At 45.0% G+C, this 8985-nt stretch overlaps 1 long non-coding RNA gene across 1 annotated transcript; it reads left to right on the forward strand.

Annotated features, from left to right (window-relative positions):
- The first annotated feature begins 6758 nt into the window (after positions 1 to 6758).
- Positions 6759 to 8779, forward strand: LOC121033738 (uncharacterized). The gene is made up of 3 exons (XR_005792099.1): positions 6759 to 6993; positions 7623 to 7782; positions 8117 to 8779. It is a non-coding gene; the product is annotated as an uncharacterized LOC121033738 (long non-coding RNA).
- Positions 8780 to 8985: the final 206 nt, after the last annotated feature.

An 8985-nucleotide genomic window follows, 5' to 3' on the forward strand; every position in this document is an offset into this window, starting at 1 on the left:
CAACATGGAACCTGGCGCATTGGATGTCCTCAATGAACATTCAGAGAATGGAGGAAATAAATGTTTGTGGCAGAATTTCTTGGCCCTTCCTGGCACTGCCTTCAATTTTATTTTGATTCTGTATTTTCCTGGCTCTTAACCCCTTTTGACTAAATTTTCTGTTCCTGGCTCCATATTTTCTCCTTGGAACCAACAGTGGCTTTGGCTTCTCCGGAACTAGCCTTTGGTAACTGCCATCTGTGGAGTTTGTCTTCGAACTGTTCTCCGTGCTTGAGCACATGACATCCCAAATGTGCCCCTTTAGATGCCACCTGAAAAGCCAACCTTAACAAAATCTGCAAGTTGGGTGACAATTGGCTCTCCCTCTTTCAGCCTCATCTTATTCCCGACCTTTACTTCATCTGTGACTCTCATTTCCTGCACTCCTATATGAAAGGGCAGTGATTTTCTGAGTAATTAAAGTGTTTAGAATATCTCAATGTCCTCCAAACAGAAAGCCATAATAAAACTGTCCTGAAAAACTGTGACGTACTCCAGCTGTCGCAGTAGTTGCTCAATACGTTTGGTCATAAAGAGACTGATATGTGTTTGTTCATCAGTGCCTATTTCCTTTTCTCTCTTGGGCACATAGCTAGACTGCATTTCCTAGCTGCCTTTGCAGTTAAGTGGTACCAACCAGTACCAACCAGTGAGGACAAAACAGTGGAATGTGGGCATGTGGGCACCAGAGATGTGTGTCACTAAGAGGCCTGGTCCCTAAAATTTCCCACCTTCACCTCTCCTCGCTCTCCTTTTGTCTGCTGTTTGGATGCAGGGTATCCAGTGGCAGATTCTAAAGTCCTCAAAGATGTTGGAGCTCATAAATGAAGGAGTCCGGGTCCCTAAATGATAGCAGAGTCACTGGATGAAGGAGTGTGGTTCTTGAATGGAACAGGGCACCCCCTACCTGCTGACTGTCACTGGAATGTGACATGAACAGGAAAGAAACCTTTATCACGTCAAGCCACTGAGATTTGGAGGCTGTCGGTTACAGCACTTGGTCTCCCTTGACTAACACAACTCACCTACTCACCCCAAATTTTGAGCCCCTCTGAATGTCTAGGCTGGTGCTTCTCATAGGAGAAATTTGACAAATTCTAAAACAGAATTCTACCAAGAAGGATGTGTTTAGGCAGAAATATTTCCCTTAAATATCTTTCCTGTGAGGTGTGTGTGTGCGTGTGTGTGTGTGTTCAAGACTAAGAGAGCTTCCTTCGGTGAAAGAAACAGATTGGTCTTGATGTCTAATAATCTGCTGCATGCCCCTACAGCAAAAATCAGCCAAATAGAAAATAGTGACTTAGGAAGGGGGGAAGAAAGAGGCTGTCCCCATCAGCTCTGGTGGCCAATTATTACTGTGGCAACATTATTGTCCATTCTCCCAGCCTCTGCTGTTTTTGGCAGAGTTTCCAACTTATGACCTTTCTCAATTAAAGTGTTTCCTTGGAGAAGGATTTTAAGAGAGGAACTTAGCAATTAGGAAAGAACAGATAAGTTTCTGCCCTGCGCAGTGGGCCAGCAACATCCCATCCAAACCTTGAGATAGGAAACGCTTTGCCTGATCGGCCAACAACCACGCACATTTCAGTGACTTGATTCTCTCCATCCCATCAGCTGCTGCCCAGGGCAGGTGAAATGCGAGAAATACGTAGCTGTTTCCTAGTTGGTTTTGGTCATTTCTTTAGGAGATATCATCGAAAATATAGTAGGGGAGAAACTGAGGAAAAACCATTTCATTTTGTCCTCTGCGGTTTTTGGCTGTGATTGAAGTCTGCCTTTTCTTTTGCCATGTGTGATGATCTGGCCAATGTTAGTATAGTATATTTAGTGATCTGCTAAAATATGGGAATGCCCATAAATAAACAGACAGATAAATAGATAAATAAATAGATAAATAAATAAATAAAATAAAGGAAGCCCCAAGCCTATAGTATGTGGGGAGAATTCCAAGACCATTTGGAATTGTTTATTATGGGTTTTTTTTCCTGAATTATTTATTGTTCTGCAAGACCAATATGGCTAAATTAACTCATAAATTAATCCATCATAAAAAGCTGGGAGATACCCTTTTTATTGGCTTCCTATTTGAACATCCACAATGGAGTTGGAAAGTGACTATTATCAGTGGCAATACTTGCTTTCAGGTTTTTTTTTTTTAATTTTAATGTTTATTTATCTTTGAGGGGGGGGAGAGAGAGAGGGAGACAAAGTCAAGCAGGGGAGGGGCAGAGAGAGAGGGAGACACAGAATCTGAAGCAGGCTCCGGGCTCTGAGCTATCAGCACAGAGCCCGATGCGGGGCTCGAACTCACGAATGATGAGATCATGACCTGATCCGAAGTCAGTCGCTTAACCAGGTGAGCCACCCAGGTGCCCCTCCTTTCAGCTTTTTATAGACTGAAGCTTCCTGACTTGTCCATAAGAATTTTCATTTTTCCAATGTCTTGAGGTCATCTGGGAGCAGTGGAGTTTGGGACACAGGCAGACATGGGCAGCAGTGTAGATTCTACCGGTCTCCATTAGTGCAACTTTGGGAAGCTTGTGAACTTGTGATAGCAGTATCTGCATCAGGGGTGGCTGAGACGTTTAAGGGGGAGAATGAAGGAACAGTGTCTGGATCAGTGGCTGGTACTTAGTAGATGTTCAATAAATCCTGTCTTCCTCCTGGAGATTGGCCATGGAAACTCCAGTGGTCTCCATGGGACCCCCCTGGGAACTCTAGAAAAACAGGTCAGGCCCCTGCAAGAGGGAAAATGATTTGTCTGGCACTACCTAGATGGCAGGAAGTGGAGCCCGGCTCAGACCTGCCCCTTTTTGGCTTTTAACCCCATATAGTCATTTATTGAGTGTATATTAAGTGTATATTATTGAGTGTAGATTAAGTCATCATTTATTGAGCGTATATTAAGTTCCAGGTATTTACAACAGTCCCATGAACAAGGCTTTGGGCATCAGGACAAGGCGTCAGGACACTGATGCTCAGAGAGGCAAAACTACTTGCCCACATTCGTACATCGAGTGTGTGTGATGGCGCATTCCCTGTCCGTGGGATTCCGGCGCCTTTGTGTCTCACATTGTGTTTTGCCATCAGAAAGAGGTTCTGAGATTGATCAGCACGTTCCAGGTGCAGAGGTCAGAACTCCAGCCAGATGTACAGAGATGAGCGAAGGGTATAGCGTTAGTGAGCCGAACCCTTTATGCTCCTTCATGTCCTACCAGATGTAAAAGTTCAATCAGCGAGAACACCTCCAGCCAGCAAAAGATCTACTTCCTGTCCGTCTTTTTTAGGCTGTGTTCTCCTGATGACTTTCAAAGGGGCTTGGAGCCCAGATTAGTTCGACAGAATAACAGAGCGAACCAGCTTTGTTCCCACAAACACCACTTCCAAGTCGCTATGAGGTAACTTCAGTTCACTGTCCAGCTTAGACTGGAAGGGCCAAGCTCTGGGGAGTCCCCCACACCCACGGCAGAGCCAGCATCTGGATGCCCAGATCGAAGGGTGGACACAGAACGTCCGGCCCATCCCTTGGCCGGTTAATGCAAAGTTAAAGCTCTTAAAGCTTCAGCGTCCCAGAAAGATCTTGGCAGATGACAGCAAATTGGAGGAGAATAGACCCGGGGAGGAAATACCGTTTGCAGCCTGGGCGGCTTTTACATCCACTGTCTCTTCTTTGCTGCCGAATTTCAGGCCTGTGACTTTCTGACAAAAGACTTTTCTGGCCCAAACCTGTAGACTAACACTGTGAAAAAACCATGCACAGAAGTGGAGTCAGATGGGACCAATGGACCTCACAGTTCTGAGCCTCTATTCTCTTTGAGGAGACTGAGCAGAGCCAGGAAACAGGGTGGATTTGCCACTTCCTTGCAGAGTGGCTTGGGCCAGCTTCTTACCTTTTCTTGACCTCAGGGTCCACCTCTGTAATAGGGAACAACAATGGTCCTTATCTCAGAGGCTGTTAAGGAAACCCTTAGAACAATCTCCAGGCCATGCTAAGTGCCATGTAGGTGGAATGTATGCCATTATTATATTTTCTCACGAGAAAGAAGGGGATAATGATAGCACATACACAGGATTGTTAAGGAACAAACGACTGGATATTCCTGAAGGACCCAGCGCTATGTAGGCACTAGGATGTACGTACTGGGTCTCATGCAGAGAGGCTGACCAGAGAGGAGCCTCTGAGACTGTGGGTCTGGGGATTCCGGAGACAGAGGCCCAAGTCTTGTGTCTGCCAATTACCAAATAAATATTTTGCAGACCGTGTTATTAGCATACGCCATTTGTTGTTCCAGGAGGTGATATTTAAGGAAAAAGAAAACGCCCGGTAGGCAGAAGGGTGGACCAGGGTAAGGAGTCCTGGCTTGGAACCCAACTCAACTGTTGGAGACCAGTGCAGCCTTGGGCGATCTCTCCTCCACCTTGACTTTGAGTAGTCTCTCTTCCGTGGAAGGACAGTGTAGGTGATGTTCCTTGGAATGCTAACAGCAATATTATTGCCACGGGGTCTCACGCTCATCCACCGCTGGTGGGAATGGGAAACGGAACATCGCGCGAGCGAGCCACGTTGTCGTGTCTAGATCAGATGAAGGTGTATGTGCCCACCTCCTCTGCATGATGTGTCGGAAGCTTTATGTTTGTTCATGCCACATACCGTTTTGAGCCTCCATTATGTGTGGGCACTGTTCTGAGAGCTGGGGATACACCAATAAGCAGAACGGATAAAATTTTGGCGCGAGAGGGGCAGGGTAGACCAACAAAAATAAGATGAGAACGTGCTTAAGAGACACTGAAAAAGAAGGGCAAGGGGCCGGGAAAGTCGCGCTGAGAAGGTGGTGTGGCTGTCCAGGGTCTGCTTCCGCAGGAGATGGGCTATGGTCCCAGCGTGGTGCCTGGCTCACAGTAGGCTTGAGTAAAAGGTTAGATGAGCTAAAGGCTTAATGAGTAGAACCTGAATCCTGAAAAGACTGATTTGGATGCAGATGTGAATAGTCAGTATATCTTCATCCGAAATGAATTAGTTCTGACAGTTTCCAGAGCAGAAAGAAAATGATTACATTACCATTATTTTAAGCCTGAGAAGCACAGGGGGAACGAGGCACACATTCTCCTCCCGAACCAGCTCAAGCTTTCGAGGCCCCGAGAGGCGTTATTTGCACTTTGCTGCCCCCTGGTGGTGATATAAAAATATAGCCGGAACTCCAGGACCCCGGAAGTTTGTTGACCTCCAAGGTAAAACATGCCAGTGGGCGTGCGCCTCCATCATTGCGGTACTGGGGTTAAACTATCAGTGTGCTGACCACGTCTTTCAAGTCCAGGAGTATGCACGGAACGACTTTCAGGCTCAAATGGCTAGATTACGTGAAAGAACTATTTCAGGTAAGTCAGTACACTGGGGCATGTTATTTCCCCTATTTTGGAGCGGGTCATTTCTGCACAAATATTGCTCTTCATGAATTCACGATGACTGTAACGGGGTCAGAGCTCATAGGGACCTAAGGTATTTCTCAGTCTCAGAATTGCAGGAATGTTTCCTGGGGAGTCCATGTGTGGACTTTAGGGAACCTCTGTAGAGGTTAAACGCTAAACAGGGGAAACCCTATTCCCAAAATGTATAGGGAAGTGTCCGATCCAAACAGCTGGGGAAACTCTGGGCCAGTTGTCCAAGGTGAGTCCACCATGAAAAGAGAGACTTGTGTTTGATTATCACCATCGTTCTTCTGGCTGGAACATTCTATTCCGTTTATACACACATGTCCATCTCTCACTTTACCTGGTATCAGTATGGTGGTAATGAGGTCACCTCTGTCACTGTCTTGTGGCAAGTTTCCTAACCATCCTGAACCTCTGTTTTCTCATCTAGTGAAAGAAGAAAAGAATATCTATTAAATAAAATTAATCAACACTTAAGGGTGGGCACATGTGAAACTAGACTACCAAGCACCCATTAGATGCTTAACAAACAAATGCTTCTGAAAGTATGCTCATTAAACATTGATATTTATATAGAATTATAAAGTATTCAAGATTCATAAATGATACGAAGACTTATCTTATGCATTATTCCTGGTATTATATTCCCCGGAAGCTGTGAACGATCCATCAAATGGTGAAAATTTATGATTGATGGACTTTGTCTGTTTTCTTCCAGGTGTATTTCTATCAGGGAATACTTTGAAAGCCATTACGAGGAAAATTTTGCTGTGTTTGTGTTTGAAGATAGCGTGCTGACCCCATTTCTGTTCACACTTGGTTTTGATTGAGAATAATAGTCTATTATAAAGGCTAATGTTTGCTACGTCATGTACGTGGCAAAACTGCCTTGGGTCTGCGTCTTGGGGCTTCTCTTTGTAGAATCAGCTGCTTTCCTCTTTTCTTTTAAATCTTTATGGTTCTTGTTTTTACTACTCTAACTGTAATATGTGATTATTGTAAATACTATCGAGACATTGCAGAAACACAGGGCCTATAAAGAACACATTTTCTACAATCCCAACCTTCTCTCAAAGGTTTGGCATATTGTGTTCATTTTATTTAATGAATATACTGGTGTGTGTGTGTGTGTGTGTGTGTGTGTGTGTGTTAACAAAAATGGACCGTACTAACATGTTGTTTTGCAATTGATTTTTATAACCTTTATACATCTTAGATAAGCTCTACGTCAATCTGCCTGCTCTCTGTCTCTGTCTTTGTATCTCTCTCTCTCTAACTCTTGTGTAGTATTCCACAGCGAGGTATCCCTGTTGTAACCCCAAGCTTCCCTTCCAGGTCGCCTGCTGCCTTTGATCCACAGGGTAGATCAAAGATCTCATCCACGCAAGGTCTCTCCAAGACTGGAGAAAAAGAAGCAGTAAGTGAGAGTGTTCTCGCGAGAGACTGCAGAGCAGTGAGCAGTCATGGGTGGTTGACGGAGGAGGCTGAGGACCTGGAAACATTGTGGACAGTGCTCCTTGGCAGGTAAAAGATGCACGGTACTCTGCTGATCCCATCTCACCTGTAAGAATCATAGACTTGAATTGGTGCGTTCTTATGACTTCTATTTTAAGCCTCATTGTCATTCATTCAATCAACAAACATTCTAAACTATCTACTATGAGGGGATCAGAGCTGCTGAAATCAACTTGCTTGATAGATGAAAACTGGTTATTATACACAAGGCAATAACCAATTGCATTCTGCTGGACATGATTCCTTTGTACTCCTCTGGACAAGACTAATTTGCATTCTCAGTTTTCTATGATTTATAGAGGAGTGAGCTAGTTTAAAGACAATGAAAGGCAGAGATAATCCAGAAAGGTGTATTCGACTGGTCACTAAGTATATTTGCTGCCCATTTCAACTCCCCTGACAAATGTCACATGAATATCCAACTGCAAATACGTGGCATGTAAGTAAGTGCTAAGCCAATGGATATAAAGGCAGTTAAGAAACAGCAGAACGGATCCATTTGTGGGGTGGGTGTTGGAAAAGGCAAGAATACCGCTGAGAAATGGATCTATGAGGGCAGGAAAGTATGATGAGTGGCGGAGTTGCTGTATGTACCTTGTTCCCGGCTTCGGCCTCATGCCTGTGTTTCTTGCCCTCAGGTTGAATTTCCTTTTTGAACCCAGCTTTCTTGGCGTTGACCCTTAGTTCTCTGGTTTGTTACTGTCCTAGTGATTGACACAGTATCTCCTTGTTCTGTTCCACATGGAGCGACCTCCTTCCTTGATCCCTACCCCAAATCGGACCCGTCTCTAGACCCATGTGAGTAAATCTGACCTCACCCGTTGTTTGGCCTGGTGGAGATAGGGGTTATACAACCGCAATGCAAATCATTCAAAACCAAATGCCAGTGACCAGAATCCCTTTCCTAAATGTCCCTTTAGCCACTGCCGTGCCACTCGGCTAGTTTCTTTTCATTTCTTCCTGTGTCTGCTTCCCTTTCTTTGTCCCCTCTTTTTCAGAAGGGAAAACCGAAACTCTCTTCATCTCGTTTTGCGGAGTTGCCCAACTCATCCCTAGCCCTTTTCCCTCCCCGCAAGTTCAAATCCAGACCATCTTTTGCATGTAAAAGACTCGTATCCAACATTGTTCTTAGTTGCAGGTGACAAAAATGGATTCCGGATGAATGAAGCAGAAGAGCTTATGGAGGGAAAATTAAAGCGCTCAAGAACCACCGAGGCTGCTGGCGAATCAGGCCGTCTCCTAGGAGACCGGGAGACCAGAGGGAAATGATGTGGAGTCACTGCTGGCTGGTGGGTGGCCCATGGGTCACGGGTCTCCACCACCACCACTGCCCCTGCAGGCTGGTCCTGCCTCCCGTGGGGACCCACACACATAAGAAGGGGTTCGAGATCCTAGAAATAAAATGACTGCTGGCCACCACAGCTCATTAGAATGCTTTGGTAAACGAGGAGCTATCTTTCTGGATCTCTCTCTCTCTCTGCCTGTTCTTTCTCCTTCCACTCAAGGCTCTCTAGGAGGAGCTGTCCTGGATAGAGACCTTTCCCATTGCTGATCTGAGTTGTGTTCCTCCGTTGCCTGCTTTCCACTGTCTGCCTCTTAGAAGGAAGAGTGGGTTGCAATCAAATTTTTGGAGGGAGCTATGGTCACTTTGGTTTTAAGCATTTTGTTGCCTGTGACTTCACTTTTACCTATTTTAATCTCTATGACAACCCTAGGAAGTGGGTATTGTTATTCCCACTTTACAGATGAAAAGTCGAAGCCTTAGGGAGGTTATGTGATTCCAAGATTGCACATCTAGAAATGGAGGAGACGGATTTCAAACTCAGGGCTGTCTGATTCCAAAGTCCGTGTTCTTTTTTTTTTTTTTTTTTCTTACTGTTTGTGTGTTCATTTATTTATTTATTTTTAAAACGTTTTTCATCTCTATTTATTTTTGACAGAGTGCAAGTTGGGGAGGGGCAGAGAGAGAGGGAGACACAGAATCTGAAGCAGGCTCCAGGC

Source organism: Herpailurus yagouaroundi, unplaced genomic scaffold, assembly GCF_014898765.1.
Source record: "Herpailurus yagouaroundi ecotype Mexico unplaced genomic scaffold, PumYag 28, whole genome shotgun sequence".
Taxonomy (NCBI): Eukaryota; Metazoa; Chordata; class Mammalia; order Carnivora; family Felidae; genus Herpailurus; species Herpailurus yagouaroundi.